Raw genomic sequence first — 16,463 nt, 5'->3', positions numbered from 1 at the left:
GCCTTCTTCCTGCCCCACCATCATGCTCATCTTTCTTCTGCCCCTTAATAATTCCTCTCAGCTAGATTGCTGTTCCTCCAACACCACTGGGATCTCCATGCCCTTATTTTTGCTTTTAATTCCCTAGTTGTTCCCCTGTCTTTGGGGTTGTTTGCTCATCCCTCCTTTCCCCAACTTCCTCCTCCCACCAGGTTCCTCCAGAACTATCAGTCCTGTTGCAAGGCCCTCACTATTACAGTTCTTGTCTTACCTCATTAACCTAGTTACACATCCGCATGGGTGTAACAAAGATCATGTGATGCATGAGAGTCAAGATAGATAGACCTTCAGAAACAGTAACAGGAGTAATGATTCCCTGAGGGTATGGGAAGAAGGGGGGGGGGAGGAGCTGATAGCAATGATGACTGAATAATCCCACTCAAGCGAGATGAATAACAGAACTGGAGGTGAATGAATATAAAGGCTATATTGCAGGTGAATGTAAGACACAGATAATAAAATAGTAATAATTTATAACATATATAGCATTTCAATAAGGGCTCCCGGGGGGTAGGGTGGAGGGTAGGGTGGAGGAGGGAGGCGATAAAGGGGAGCTGATAGCAAGGAGTTCAAAAAGAATGAAAATGTCTTGAAACTGATGGTGGCAGCAATTGGTTAATCATGCATGATCTAATTGAATTATGAATTGTTACAACATCTGTAAAAGCTCCCAATAAAAAAAATTGAGAGGAAAAAATCCAGGACAGGTAAATCTATAGAGATAGTAACTGGTTTAATGGTCTCTTGAGGGAGCGACAGGGGAGTTTGGGGGAAATGAGGAGCTAGTAATAAATACAAAAAAGAGGGAAATATTCCAAAATTGATAGTGGCGATGAGTGTACAACTCTTCTTAATATAATTGAACTATTGAATTGTATGCTCTCTGAACTATATGCCAATAAAACTGTTAAAAATGTTTATAGTTCTCTGCTCTAGTGAGAATACTACAAAATAAACCAAACTCACTGCCAACAAGTTCATTCCTACTTATCCAACCTTATAAGACAATGTAGAACTGCTCACCAAACGTATGTACACAGGCGAAAAGCCTCATCTTTCTCCCCTGGAGCAGTTGGTGAGTTCAAACTGCTGGCCAGTGATGACCATCCCAAGTTGTGACACTCCCGGAGTTCCCTCCTGAGACCATGACAACAGTAATTTAAAAACTAAAATCCAAGTCTTCATTTCTCCTGATGACTTCCAAAGTACGTTTAGTGTTCGTGTACTTTAAATCTTACCCATCTGTTTAATTGCCCATCTGGCCCATCTAGAATGGCAAATCTAGAATCGGGCAAATCTCTGTGGAATCTCCGCGTTACCACTTATTAGCTGGGTAACTTTGAACAAATTATTTAACATCAATAAAAATGCCAACGTCACAGGTTAAGCTCATAAGCATAAGGCACTTAGCACCTTACCCAGGTAGGTGGCAAACCCACTGCCATTGAGTGACTTCTACTCGCAGCACCCGCAGGACAGAGAAGCACTCTGTCCTAGGGCTTCCAGGACTGCACATCTTTACAGGAGCTGACAGACTCGATTTTCTCCTTCAGGGTGACTGATAGATTCAAAGTGCTAACCTGGAAGTTAGCAGCCCAACACAAAATCTACTATTCCACTAGGGATCCTCGGGATAATGGTGTTCAACAAACCAAACTCACTGCCATCAAGTTGATTCTGACTCATAGCAACCCTGGAGAGCATCACAGCACTGTCCCCACGGGTTTCTGAGACTAACTCTATATGGGAGTCCAAAGCCCTAGCTGTCTTGCTCCCACAGAGTAGCTGGTGGTTTTGAACTGCTGACCTTGTGGTTAGCACCCTGACTCATAGCCTCTTACACCATCAGGGCTCTTTTGGCAAATGATACAGATTCGTGAAATGCTAATGATATATAAACAATTATTATTGATATTATATTGATATATAAACTATTGTAGGGTCGCCATGAGTCAGAATTGACTTGATGGCAGTGACAAGGAGATCATTGTTCGATAATGATGATGGTGGTGGTGATGACAGCTATGGACACCCTGCGTGGTGGGAGCAGATAATGTGATCATCCATTAACCAAAAGGCTAGCAGTTCTAATCCACCCAGAGGTGCTCCAAAAGAAAAGCCTGGCAAACTCCTTCTGAAAAATCAGTTCCTAAACACCCTGTGGAACAGCAATAACAATAAGGAGTAACCATGGAGCTGCCTGGGTACCACCAAACACCTCGTGGAGTTTTATTCTTTAGCTTGGAGGTCTGGAGAGAGTAATGGTTTCATGAGACCGCCCAGGTAATTGGCCTAGTAAGGTATTCAGTGCTTCTGTGCTGTCTTCTGGTTCGTGGAATAGGCCTTGGGGTCTTCAGGGCCTTCAAGTGGCCCTCCTCGGCACAACAACTGGTCTCTGTCTACCTGGACAAACAGAGGAAGGGGAGGCTGGCGCAGGAGGAAGGAAGGGGATGTGTAGCCAATTGCCTCCATGAGGAACTGCCTCCTTTGCCAAGAGACCAGGAGGCCTGGATTTTAATCCAAGATTCCAAAATAAGAATCCGGATCACAAGGGGGAAATACAAACAGAATTTCAAATTTTTGTGAATTCCAGATATTTTGGAGGCCAGCCAACCCCCTAAAAGTATTTGCCTTAAGATAATATTTAAACTCTTAACCAAAAGCATCCTTTTAAATCTTCTTAAAACTAAACAATAATTTAACTTCACTCTAGTACTAAAAGAGCTACAATAATCAAGGAGGTCTGGTAGCATGGGGGTTACCTATGAGGTCTCTCTCTCTCTCTCTCTCTCTCTTACACACATACACATGCAGGCACGCGCACAAATTCACCATCATCAAGTTGCTCAAGTTGCTTCCAACTCATATAGGGCAGAATAGAACTGCCCCTTTGGGTTTCTGAAACTTTCAGTCTTTACAGGAGTTGACAGCCTCATCTTTCGCCCATGGTGTGACTGGTGTGTTAGAACCACTGATCTTTCAGTTAGCAGCTCAATGCATAGCCTATGGTACCATCAGGGCTCCTAGAATTGTTAGCAGTCACCAGAACTAGGAGAGAAGCATAGAAGAGATCCTCCCTTACAGCCCCAGAAGGAATACACATGGCTGAGTCCCTGTCTGGGACTCTGAGCCCCCAGAACTTTGAGGAATTAAATCTCTGTTCTGAAAAGCCATCCGCTGTGCTCGTCCTTTGTTATGGCGCCCTGGGATCCTAAGACCTTAGTTAACGGACTCTCCAATGCTACAGTGTTGAATGCTCAGGAAAAGCCAAGAAGACAAGGCAGATGCTTACTTGGAGCATCCCCACCCCGGTTCTGTTCACTTCAAATAGGACCAAAGATCAAGGTGGTGGGGCGTTTGATGACATGAACAAAAAACCTCATAGTGATAGTCTTGCTTAGCCTACAGGGTGGAGAATAAGTTTCTCCCCACCTAATCCAAATCTAAAAGCCTTCGTTTGCTCCGTTTCAGCTTCTTAATCTCAACTGTGTCACATCCAAAGCACATAAGCAAACAAACAACCGTACAGGAGAAATCTTGTCTAAGCACCTGCAATCTGGAGACCTTCTGTGCGTAGTAAGCCCCCCACACACACCCGAGTTTGCCCCCAGCCCCTCCCACACCCCGGCCCTGCGCTCTGGGCCCCTGACTGCTTTTCACAGCATAGCTCTCTCCAACATGCCAGGCGAATGCTGAGAAGGAGTGCAAACCACAAAGGGCCAGAAAGCAAATATTTTTGCCCAAAGCTAATGTAGCAAATTACATGCAAGATCTAAACTCCGAGAACCTTGTAAATGGCACGAGCCTACACAAACAGACAGTGCCCGGTTTGCCAAGACTTAAAGCGAAATTAAATCTCAGCCAAGCCTCACAGGAGGATTTTTTTCGGAACCAGCTAAAAGACCAGGGTTCTGGTGTTGACAGGACCACTGCTGTACATTGTGCCCCAGGGGAGTAATTGATCTCTCTGGGCTTCTTTTCCACAGGGTAGGAAGCCAACATCCTGCCCGGCGTGGCTGGGAATCACCATCCTCAGAATGTAGGCCAGGCCCTGGGCAGGGATGGGGGCTAGGATGTCCACAAACAGTCGCTGTCATTGCTGGTGGATGCTTTCTAGTTGACTTTGCCTCTGTGTGACCCCTGTGGCCCAGGAGAATTCCCACAGGACTTTCCTGGCTGGGATCTTCATGGACGCAGGCTGTCAGAGCTCCCTCCCACAGAGCCAGCAGGTTTGAACTGACAACCTTCCAGATAGCAGCCAAACACTTAACCAGGTGCGCCATGAGGGCTCCTGGGAGAAACAGCGCCCTTCCCAAGGAACTTTTTGTAGCAGCTTCCAAGGACTGCTGTAAAACTGCCACAAACTCAGAAGCTAGTGTTCTTAGGTGGCACCCAGTTACGTGTCATCCGACCCAGATCCCCGACGGCATGGCAAGGGGTGGAGGACGTTGATAAGAAGAGAGGTTTTGAGAACGAGGAGGGCAATGAATGTACAAATGTGCTTTATGCAATTGATGTATGGATGGATTGTGATAAGAGTTGTATGAGCCCCTAATAAAATGATTTTTTTTTAAAAGAAGAAGAGAGTTTTATTGCCTTGTGGTTCTGGGGGACAGAAGTCCAAAACCTGGGTTCCGGTTGTATTGATTCTTTCTGGGAACCCAGAGAGATACTGTCCTGTGCCTCTGTCCGCCTTCAGAAGACCACCAGCAACTCTTGGTATTCTGGGTTGAATTGTGTGCTCCAAGAATGTGTGTTGTAAATCCTAACTAATCTCTAGGCCTGTGGTTATCATCCATTTGGGAATGGGCTGTCTTCCTTATGCTCGTGGTGCAGGATTAGTGTAGGATGTAATTTGATTCAATCTCTGCTGAGATCTAAAGAAGATTCAATGAGCAAGCAGGGCAGAGACCAGTGAAGACAGATGTCAAGTCACATGAAGGTCACCCAAGGGCAGACCCTCAGAGAGACCAAGGCCTTCCTCCAGATCCAGAGACAACAGAAGGAGAAAGCCCTTTCTAGAGTGGTACTCGGCACCCCAACTTCTCCCTCCCAATCTGGGCGGCATTCTTTTCTTTCTGTGCGTGAAAGCCAGTCACTGGTGATTTTTCTGTTCCAGCGGCCCGAGCTAACTAAAGATTTTTGATGTTCCTGGTTTGTAGGTCTCTGCCTCCCTCTAGATGGTCCTCTTTCCTGTACGTCTGTCTCTCTCCTTTTATAAGGACATTGACCAGATCAAATGAGAACCCCCCTCTAGTCCCATATGACCTCATGCAGTGTAACTGACAACACCTTCAAAGACCTTATTCCAAAGGAGGTCATGTTCACGGGTGTCAGAGGCATATTTGGGGTGGGGTGTGTGTGTGTGTGTGTGTGTGTGTGTGTGTGTGTGTGTGTACACAATTCAATCCATGGCATTTCCCAATCCTATGTTGTTGCTCCGCTTGCTTGCTCACCCTGTGATCAGAAATGCATCCACACTACCTCCTGCCAAATGCCCCGGGGCCTCTCTGGGTGTGTCACATATGTGAAGTTCAATGGGCACAGTAGAGGCTGAGATCAAACCCTCTAGCTAGCGCAGGGCTGCATCCATCTGAAGGACACCACCCTTTCTTTACCTTTGAAAACTGCCTACCTCAGTACACAGATGGGACAGTGGCCCAGAGCAGGTGCCTTTTTAAAATTCCTTTTAAAATGGTGGCTCTGGCCCTCCCCTTAAGCAGCTCTGGAGCGCTCCTCAGGGTCGATGGGATATTAGATAAGGGGAAACTGACCAATGGAGCCCTGGTCAGGATGAACGGCAGTGGTCAGAAGGCTGGAGGCAAGCAGCCATGGTGAACTGACCACTAGCTTTGCCCCCCCCACCCCCGTGACCTTAGCAACAGCTGGTCGGGTGGCCGGCGCCCTGCTTCTTCGCTTGTTGCTGAAGCCCCAAGAAGCGCAGCCCCTGGAACCGAGGCAGCTCCCGGAGAGGAAATAAGTGCACTAGGGAACTTGGCCAAAGCAGCCTTGCAGAAAGGAAGCCTTGGACTTAATCGACTGCATCTGGCTTTGTTTTGCTCACACACTTAGTTGGACACCAGACAGCAGTGGTAGCTATTTTTTTGAGCACTTAGGGGAAAATGTATTTTTTCCAAGTCCGTGTGTGCCGTTGGTTCTGCATCGTTTTCGTTCCTGACTTGCTTTTTTTACGCTTCCATTTTCAAACTGAATCTCAACTAAGGGTTTTTCTTTTTTCTCCTTGTCTATCAACGGGGAGCTGAGGGACTCGGAAGGATGGGTGCGTGCCTTCCCAGAGCCTGTGACTTCCGAAGGTCGCCCTGGAAAGCCCAACTGTCTCCCAAGGGCCTAGAAAGAGCAACCCGAAAGAATCGCCAAGACAAGGCCCAGTGGGCTCCTCTAGATTCAAGGGCAAGAGGCTGGCAGATACTGTCATCCCAGCCAACCTTCCAAACCATCTCAGACAAGCTTTTTTTTAAATCCCCAGGGCCACTGAGTGCTTCTGGGCTGGGGAAGATATGAAGGAGAAGGAGGAAACTCAGGAAAGGGCATTTCTCACTCCCCAACATCAATCCTGAGGAGGAAGCTAGCGTCTTGGAGATGTGCGTGGTCTGAATTGCTCAGTGCCGCTGTAACAGAAATACCACGTAGGAGAACAGAAGTGTATTGCCTCACAGTTCAGGAGACACGGAGCCTGGATTTAAGGAATGGGCTTTCAGGGGGGTTTTCTCTGTGTGTGGGCTCTGGGGAGGTCTGTGTCCTCAGCTTCTGTTCTTTGCTTCCTGATGATCCTCAAGTGGCGGGGCAGGAGTCTTCCCCTGACTTGCTTCGGTCCCTCATCTGCTCCTTTCTGGAAGCCTCAAGCAGAGTGCAATAGTTCTTTTGTTTTCCTGTGATGTGTTTCTGATGTTGTTCTGCATATAAAATCCAGTAAGGGGGCGGGGGAGCTATAGAGACAGTGACGCCATCGATGGTTTCTGGCGGGGCGGGGCGGGGCGGGAAGCTGAGGACAGTGATTGCAAGAAAGAAGGAAATGTTCTAAACTTGACCCTGGAGATGACGGTCCAGCTCTCTGTCAGGCGATTGAACTATTGGATGGTAGGCGATGTGAGATGCCAATAAGACTTAGTGATTGGCTTACACACACCTGCACTGGCAGGGCCACCTTAACAAGTGTGGTCCCCAGTGGGGCTGCATCCACAGTCTCTGGGTTAGAATTGAATCGCATCTAGGGAGGCCATGTTACAATTCAATACCTTCCCCGCTTCTCAGAGGCCATCCTTTCCGTTCTCGCTGTTGTTTTCGGAATTTCCTGCGTGGCCTAGCCCCCATCAGTGGATGCCAGTACGTGGCAGAAGAAAGTCCTGCATTCTCTAGATGTATCTGGCGCCCACCTTTCTGAGAGCATTTGGGGAGTGCCTTTGGAGAGAAACACACAAACGAAAGCCTCTTGGGCTCCCGAGTTGCAGACAATAAAGAAGTGAGGTTTCAGCGAGCGACTAGTCTGTCATTCTGCCCGAGGACAGTGTCCTTCTGTCCCTGGCGGAGTTGACACCCCAGTGCTGCTAGAGAACAAACCTGCCCGCGCACTCGAGTGTCCTGCGGAAGGCCAGAAAGCTGACGAAGCCCGATGGCAGTGTGGAGCACATCAGTCAGTCTGCTTGGTGAAACGCACACCGCGTGAAATCATGTGAAACAGGTTTTCAGTGATCAGGATAAGCTGTACCATGGAAACCTGCTGCCTTGCAATGATTTCAGCCATGAGCTAGGGGCCCGAGGGCCCGGGGCAAAGAAGTCCCTGGCAAATAGAAAGGCAGAGTTCTTGGCCTCAACCCACAACGTCTTCATTGGAACTTAGAACAAATTAAATTCAGAGGCATGAAGACCTGGCCAAAGCCTACACCTGATGCCAAGACACTAGGACTTGTCAAGGAGCGGGGAACTAGAAGTCAGCCTATACACACTCTAGGGGGTTCTGGGGGCGGGGGGGGGGTGTCGTGATGGTCAAATCCACACTGCTGCGGTGTCTCCCAAGAAGATGTAACCAGAGAACCAAAGCAGCTTCTCTTTTCAAATGAAAGGTGTGATGAGGCCGCCAGAGACAGTCTTCCCTTCCAATTAGATTGGAATTCCCCCCCACCCCCGCTGGCATGGATTCATTTACTTTGCACTAATATATTCCACCCATGTGAATCCATTTGGAAATATGACTCAGGGACCGGCAGACGTTGACCCGCCCTTTAGGCTCCCAAAGCTCCCATAGCTTCCCACAGTCCTCCTCCTTTCTCAGGGACCATGATTGGTGCTGCCCACTTCCCTTCCAGCCCAGTGACCCTGACTCAGTCACGGTGGCGGACACTGCCATCGGGGCCTGTGTGAGTCAAGGAGAGGAAGAGCCCTACTGTCCTAGGCAAGCCAGTGGGCCTTGCCACAAGGTCCCGACTCAGGCATAACGCTCTAGTCTTCTCTTCCGAGAAGCAGACTCGCTGCCATCGAGTTGAATCCACGGTGTAGCAGCCCTATAAGATGGGGCAGAACTGCCCCCAGGGGCTCTGAGACTGCAGCTCTTTACAGGAGAGCAAAGCGACCTCTTTCTCCTATGAGGCAGCTGGCTGTGTTGGAGCCGCCCACCCTGACATTAGCAGTCAAGCGCTTTAGCCCTTGCGCCATCATTTAAGAGCAGTGTAAATAACCGCTTGGTGAAATGCTGATTGGCGTCTGGTTACTGAGAGATTGGGGGAAATGGACAGTGAAGTAGTTAGTTGATTGTGCCAACCTGGCCAATAAACACATGTGGGGTTAATTGAAGGGTGGAGGGATAAATGGCTTGGTGAGCCTCCCCTTTCTAGTGCTCAGGTCTCTTGCTTTGTGATGGTCGACCAGGGTGCAGCTGTCTTAGCCAGTTCCCTGCTTCAGCTGGCAAGGCTCACTTCCTGCAGGACATCCCTGAGGAGAAGCCACATGGACCTAGCCCGATGCAGCCCTGGGTGCTGGAGCAGCCATGTGGAGACCCCTGTCAGTGCTGAGATGCTTATACATTCACTGACTCGGCTTTCCTCCTGCAGTTGGCATCATTGCATGTGTTTTGTGAGATGGAGGAGGACTTTGTAGCTTGGTGTCAGACATATGGGCTAATGTTGGATTTATAGACTTGGGCAGCACTGAGTTGGGGTGCTTTCTTAATGTACACTTGCCCTTTCTATAAAACTCTCTCTTATACATATGAGTTTCAGTGGATTTGTTTCTCTAATGTACCCAGGCTCACACAATGTCCAAATGGGATTGCAAACATAGGCGATGGTTTATAACACATAGTTGGAGGGAACATCATTCAATCCATAGCAGAGCTTAAATGATACTTAGAAAAGAGTATCCGCACATCGTGAAGCGAAATGAAGTACTCACACATGCACAACACCACTGGCCCTTGAACATATTCTGCTGGGTGAATTACATCTGCCATAAGATATATGATCCTTTTTATATGAAACAGCTACAGCAAGTAAAGGTGTGAAAATCAACGTTTATTAGTGGTTACGACCAGCGGGCAGGTAGGTAGGAGGAGAGGGGAATTCAAAGTTTTGGGATTACTAAGCTTCTATTAAATAAAGGGGAAAAATGGAAATGGATAACAATGATGTCTTAACAACATAATTAATGGCACGGAATTTATACATGTGAAGAATGTTGAAATGCCAATTGTTTGTTACATGATATAGATTTATCAGAACTTTTTAAAAAGCTATTGTTATTCTGACTTTACAGATGCAAAAACCAAGAAGGAAAGGTTAGGTCATTTGCCCAGGATCTCCCAGTTAGGAAATGATGGAGCTGAACTTCTTAACTAAATCAAACCCCTGCTATTTCAACCTCTACGATTTGTCAAAACTGCCAGTCAAAGGAAACCTAATACAGTAAGTTTGAACAAGAACCAAAAGAATTTGGAGGATCGTTTGTTCCAAGAGCTTTCAAAGTGGCCATCTTATCAGAGTCATAATACTTTTGATCATCTAGAATCCTTCACGTAGAGAAGCATCCAAAAAATTTAAACTTTAATGCTCTGGGCTTTTTATTTCTTAAATAACTCCTTTCATCTTTCATAGTCTTCTTCCTCTCAACTTCATTGCTGCATCTGCCAATGAAGTCTGTCTAGAATCAGCTCCTCAATCTGGTTCCATCTCCACACGGCTTCCCAACCCACCTGGCTCTCCTCGATTCCCCCAGCATGCCCCACACCCCCAGTCTGTCAGGACCTTGCCCTCTGTTCTAGACTTGCTGTCTTCATCAGCCAGGGAGACTTCATCCTTTCAGTCCCCTCCCCCTTATCCAATCCCAGCCTTAGTGAATCATATAACACAACTGGAGAAGTGCCCAAAGCCCACAAACCTGGCAAACACCATCCAACTACAGCTTGGCCTGGCAGGTGCTTAGTCATCCTGATATTCGTCCCTCATCCAGTCTCTGGCTTTTTTCCCCAGCCTGACTATTGCAAATCTTCTCATGAGCTCTTAAGACCCCAGTCTTGGCCCAACACCTTTTTCCATCTTCAGCCGGTAGCTGGAAACCTTCTAGAATAAGCTTTGCCTTGGAGCCCCTTGGACCTACGATGCATCCCTTCTCCTAGCTCTTGTGCCTACCTCTTCTTTTTCCTAAGACATATTCCCCCTCCAACACCTTCAGTAATGTCTGCCCTCGGGGGTTAGCTCCCTCCTCTGAAGTCCCGGGTTGTACCTTCCCTTTGGACCCTTCCCTTAAGGTGTGTTGTCTTTTGAATCTTCTACTATTTCAAATCGCACGGGCATCAGCCTGCCTTATCTTTTTTTTTTTAATGCTCATATCCTGTCTACTCAACCAGATTTGGGTGTCCTCCAATGCTCCGTCCTTTCCCATCTGCTCCTCTCCCTTTAGATGGGCTCCTTGGGAGGGAACTGGTCCATTACATAAAGGCACCGATGCGACTGGGATACCTGCCGCCAAGCCCTGCTCACGCCGCCTCCACTCAGAGGGCCCTTGGCCCTCATCCCTATTACTCCGAATCTCCACTCGTTCCGCAAGGCCATTTCCACTGCCTTGGTGCCTTCCCCAGCACGCTCTCCCTGCCACCCAATTGACTCCAACCCAGCGACGCTGTACGATAGGGGAGAACCATTTATGGAAGTAAAAGGTTCTCTCTCTCCCTCCCCCGGTCACGGAGACCTAAAATTATCTGGGGTTTTTGGTTGTTGTCTGAATTTCTATACCATCCCCATCTAAAATAAACATGTTAATGTTTATATTTACATAGACTTCCTATTGTATTTGTGACTATGTATATCTGTTTCCCTAAAGGCAGGAGAAAGACGAGGCTTTCTGCTCCCTTAAAGAGTTACAGCCCTGGAACCCCAATGGCAGGAGTTCTATCCTGTCCTACAGGGTAGCTATGAGTTAGAATCAACTCAATGGCAGAGAGATTGAGGTTTGAAGTTTGGATTTTCCCTAGTTTGGGATCTTCTGGAGGACAGCAGTCAAGTCTTCCATTTTCGCATCTCCCATCATACTCAGCACAGTGCTAGGTACTCTGAAGGCACTCACGAATTACATGGGACTTATATGCATTGCATACCTAAAGTGTAACCCTGATTTTTGGTTCCCAATACAGCCCAGTAAAATAGTAGCTCCAGGAGCCCGAACTGAGTAAAATCTAAATCTTTAGAAGGAGGGGTGTTATCTGCTTCAGAGTCTCCCTTCCCAGGACTACAAGCTCAAGGACAGTGAAGACAGGACCCTGTTCCCAGTGTTGTCTTCTGACATTACTTGAGAGCAGAAGCACAGCACCTTAAAAGGCCTGTCTGGATCAAGAATTCACCTCTCGTTTTCCAAAGTGAAAATCTGCATGTGGCCAAGCCAAGCTGCCCTGATGAAATCCAATATATTCTGCTCCCTTTCGCATCAACAGCCCGCAATTGCCACCAGCATTTACCATGCACCAGTCACATCTGTGTTCTGGGGCCAGGAATCGTGGCCAGCTCAGCACCTTCAGAAATTCGGATGGCTCAAATCCAAAGCAAACAAGACTGAACAGATGAATCACAGCATAGAGAATCCAGCAGCTGCCACTATAATCCAGGGAGTTTACCCACAATCCAGCAGGGCAGGGTGTAACCTGCAGTGCTGCTGGATGGAAGGTGGAGTCAACCTTCTACCCAGTGAAGCTGGGTCTTAGTCATTGCTAGCTTTAAGAAGGTCTTATCTTGCCTCTTTCTGGTCTGAAGTTTTTGTCCTCCTCTTTGGAGTAGGGAGCTGATCCCTATCTTAGAAGTGAGGCGTGGCAATCCTCACAACTGTCCCACTCTCACGGTCTGCTCGTAGATGACAACACAAAGCCAACAGCCAACATTCCCGGGCTTGTTCGTTATGAATTAAGCTCATTGGATGTGATGACCATCTGGCATGGTCTCAGAAGTCCTTGGGGGTGATGTTCTGGCAAGGCCGCCCCTCAATGTCAGTTCAAAATCCATCCGATGTGGAAACTTGCAGGTAAGGTTGAAATTGCCTAAGTTCAGCAGCTTCTAAATGTGGCTACATTCTTTTCTGGTCTAGCAATAGAAGAAAGGGGTGGGGGGGGAGGGACAAACAAACGTTTGTTTAAAGATGCCAACTCCTATCGACTGTTGGTGCGAACATTGCCCACCTTGCTCTTATCAGATTCTGGTGGAGGTTTGGAGGGATGGTCCTTGTCTCCTTGCAGCTTCTGTGTCTTGGTCCCTTGGAGATCTCCACGTGAGTTTGGCATCTATCGCCCCTTGCTTGCCTGTTTGCTTGTTCCATCTGCTCTTGATGGAAGAAATACCCCACACTAATACCTCCTCATTAAAGTAACAAAGAAAATCCACCCCTAAAAGGGATGATAAGCACTGGTGTATGGGTTAGGATTTACAGCACTTTCCGGGAGGGGATATTATTCCATCCATAATGGACAAGAAGACACCTAAGGATTTTAAGCAGGAGAATGGCATAACTGGTTCACTCTGATGCCATGGCTGGGTTGAGAAGAGAGGGTAAGAGGGTAACCACAGTGGAGGTGGTTGGATTTGGGATATAGTTCGCCCCACTGGGTTTGTTGATAAATGGAATGTGAGGTGTGAGGAAGGAGTCCAGAGGGATTCCCTTGTTTGGGGCTGAGTGGTTAAGTGAAGACAAATGTCAAGTTGCAGAAGGAGCTTGTTGGTGAAGGGACCAGTCAACCTGGTGCTGCGGTTGAGCAGGTTGCATGCGAGTTACCTGTTGGAAATCCGCATGAGGATGTCAACTGGCTACCCAAGTGTGTGACCCAAAAGAAATCTCAGTGCAAGACAGAAACCCGAGCTGAATCTACCATATTGGTGGATTTTAAAGTCGATGGGTTAGATGATTGGATGACTGGGTGTCAATGTCATACAGAATACACGTGATGAGGACTAGATAGAGAGGCAGAAGAACAATTCAGTCATCACCAGAAGGCCCAGGTCAGTATCTCCACTACTCTCAACCTCATTTCTGGGCCTAGACATTGACGACAAGGTAATTACATAGAGGCAACAGAAGGATTCAATTCAGTGACGTGCATAAAGCCCGGATAGGCATTCTTCAGCAGCGCAAGTTGTTTTCTATGGCATATTACACAAATAGAGTCTAGCAACCCAGGTGCATGTGACTCGTGAGCACAGAGAACTGAAGAACTCACAACTGATAACTTAGAGGTGAAAACACAGTTGTCCCTTCCATGCAGTAAGTTTATAACCCTGTCTTTGAAACAGTATGCCCTCCTTTGTAATAACACCTTCAAGTGCTCAAGTGGCTTTTAAGTGGCTGCTTTCTCTAGATCTGGAATCACCCTGCCCTTAGTTCTCAAGCGGGCAAAGGTGGCGATGGTCCAAGTTGTCCTCGTCAGCGAGCAAACTAAGGACAAGGGAAGACAAGAGGGGAATTTGAGGGTCTTGTGCTGTGCCGGAAGAGAAAGGTGGGAGAACTGCTCACCTTTCTTGTGAACACGTGGCCAGACAACCAATACCAATGAAAAGGAAAAAAAAAATCCAAAGATCCACAAAAGGATTTTTAAAAGAACATAGCAAAATCCTTTAAGAGATCAAGATAGCAACAGAATCCTTGCCACGGGATGAAATACTGAGATGTCAGTGAATTTCAACTCATGAATCAGGAGTGAGCCCGGCACCTGACAACTGTGAGTGCCACCCCCCCCACACCCACCCACACACACCTATCACCACTTGTTCCAAATCTGTCTGGGAACTGAGCCCCATCCTTCCATTAATTGTTCACCTCTCCTTAAGCATTTTCACCTGAAGCAGGCATTTCCTTCCAAGAGCTCAATTGCAAGGTTATGTAAGGTTCTATTGTATTCCTGGCCCAAGAACTGAGACAGCTGCCTGTGCAGGGTGTTCCAATCCTAGGAGGTAGGTCAGGAAACCAAATGGCAGGCAGATTCCAATGCTGAGGAAACAACGGAGTGAAGGAAGCCAAATGTCCTCCAAGATGGCTCTGCTCAAGTTCATCAGCACCTGCTTGCTGGCCTCTGCGTGTACTTTCCCCAGGTTAGTGTGAAGAGCCTTTTAGCCAAATCTCTCCCCAAGGTCACCTTGTTTGGTATCCAACACTTTTAGCAAGACTCTTCTGCGTCTACCAGCCTTTTCCCACGTACCTTCCCAACACATTCCCAACATGAAAACTAGACCATCCACAGATGATCTCCCAAACAGCTGTTTCCAGATGCCAGGATGGAACCATCTAGAATAGGAACCCTCAACCTGGCTGCACTTTGCAATCTCCAGGGGGCGCTTTAAAAGTGATGACCAGGGTCTACCCCAGGCCAGATGACTTAGCCGTGAAAGGGTCTGGATGTAAGATTTTCTTTGCCTTTGGCTCTTAGGTTTATCTAGTGGTTCCAGGGTGTGGTTGTGTTTTAGAACCTCCAGGAGGCTACAATCATTGCTGATCCTGACCCAGACTTCACATCTGCATCAGACGTGGTCATTGCCCACATCATGGATGAAGTCAGCAAGAAGTATCACTTAAGCTCAGCGTGAAGGAAGCTCGGGACCAACTCGTGAAAGCTGGTGCTCAAAGCTCGACTCCCACCCACGGCAGCTCCCTGCGTATGAGTTCCGTATTGTGTCCCATAGGCTCTTCACTGGCTGATGTTTCAAGGAGCCTCTGGGTAGACTAGTCTTTCACCTTTAGAGGTGGACCACTCGGGGATTATTCTACCAAACAACCCTCCCCTCCACCATAAAAAAAAAAAAAAAAGGAAAACTAAATGGATCACCATGAAGCTGACGATGACTCATATTGGCTTCAGAGGACAGTGTGTTACTGCCCCACAGGCCCCCAAAGACTAAATTTTGTGGACACCCCACCACCGCATTTTATTTTCTTCCTCTTGGAGCAGCTGGTGGGTTTGAACTGTCTGCCTTTCAGTTAGTAGTTGAATACTTAACCGTTATGCCAACAGGGCTCCTCCATCTAACTCACTTCCATTAAAATCAGAACCACTGAGCAGCCTCTAAAATCATCCCTAACAGAATCAAGGTGCTTTCAAAAGGGTTGGACTAAAGGAAAGACCCTCCTGGAACGGCTGTTCGGGTAAGGCAGGAAAATGCCTTCACTCTCCGGAAGAATCCAACAAAGGAAAGGGCGCGTGTTTGCTTTGGCTTTCACCCTCATTCAGCTTTTGCGGTGGCCCATTGCCTGCCTGTTATGCACAGCAACGTCTTCCTTATGAAACACAAAGTAAAACCGCTGGTCCTTGAGTGGATTCCCTTTATGGGGACCCTGTATGTACTCGTCTTTCCTCGGCTGTAATTTTTATAGGCGCACTTGCCTGGTCTTTTCTCCTATAGAGCCTCTGGTGGGTTCAAACTGCTGACATTTCCGTTAAAAGCCAAGTGCTGAGCTGCTGTGCCACCAGGGCTCCTTGGTATGTTGGCAGGTTTGGTCAAATGATGATGGCAAATGTAGGAAGAGCCGGAGAAGCAGCACGCACCTGGAGACAGAGCCGGTGGGAACAGACAGCCTCACGTTCCTACTAATAACCCCAAACACCAACCACACATCCACTGAGTTCATTCTGACCCATAGCAACCCTACAGGACAAAAGAGAACTGCCCCTGTGGGTCTGAGACGGGAGTGGGAAGCCTCATCTTCTTCCTGCAGAGAGGCTGGTAGTTTTGAACGGTTGACCTTGCAGTTAGCAGCCCAACACATGACCACTACATGACGGGGGCTCCTACCTGTAGCACAGACACCATGAACTTGGACACTGGAACACCATGTGGGTGAAAGTCAACAGCTAGGGTTGTAATTGTCCTCGTTTTCAACATCTCAGTAGTCATCCACAAGCTTCCCAGCATTTATCATTCTCTCTCTCTCTCTCTCTCTCTCTCTCTCTC

The sequence above is a fragment of the Tenrec ecaudatus genome, chromosome 1, assembly GCF_050624435.1.
Source record: "Tenrec ecaudatus isolate mTenEca1 chromosome 1, mTenEca1.hap1, whole genome shotgun sequence".
Lineage (NCBI taxonomy): Eukaryota > Metazoa > Chordata > Mammalia > Afrosoricida > Tenrecidae > Tenrec > Tenrec ecaudatus.
The sequence above is the reverse complement of the archived record's forward strand: the minus strand, read 5'-3'. Positions refer to the sequence as shown.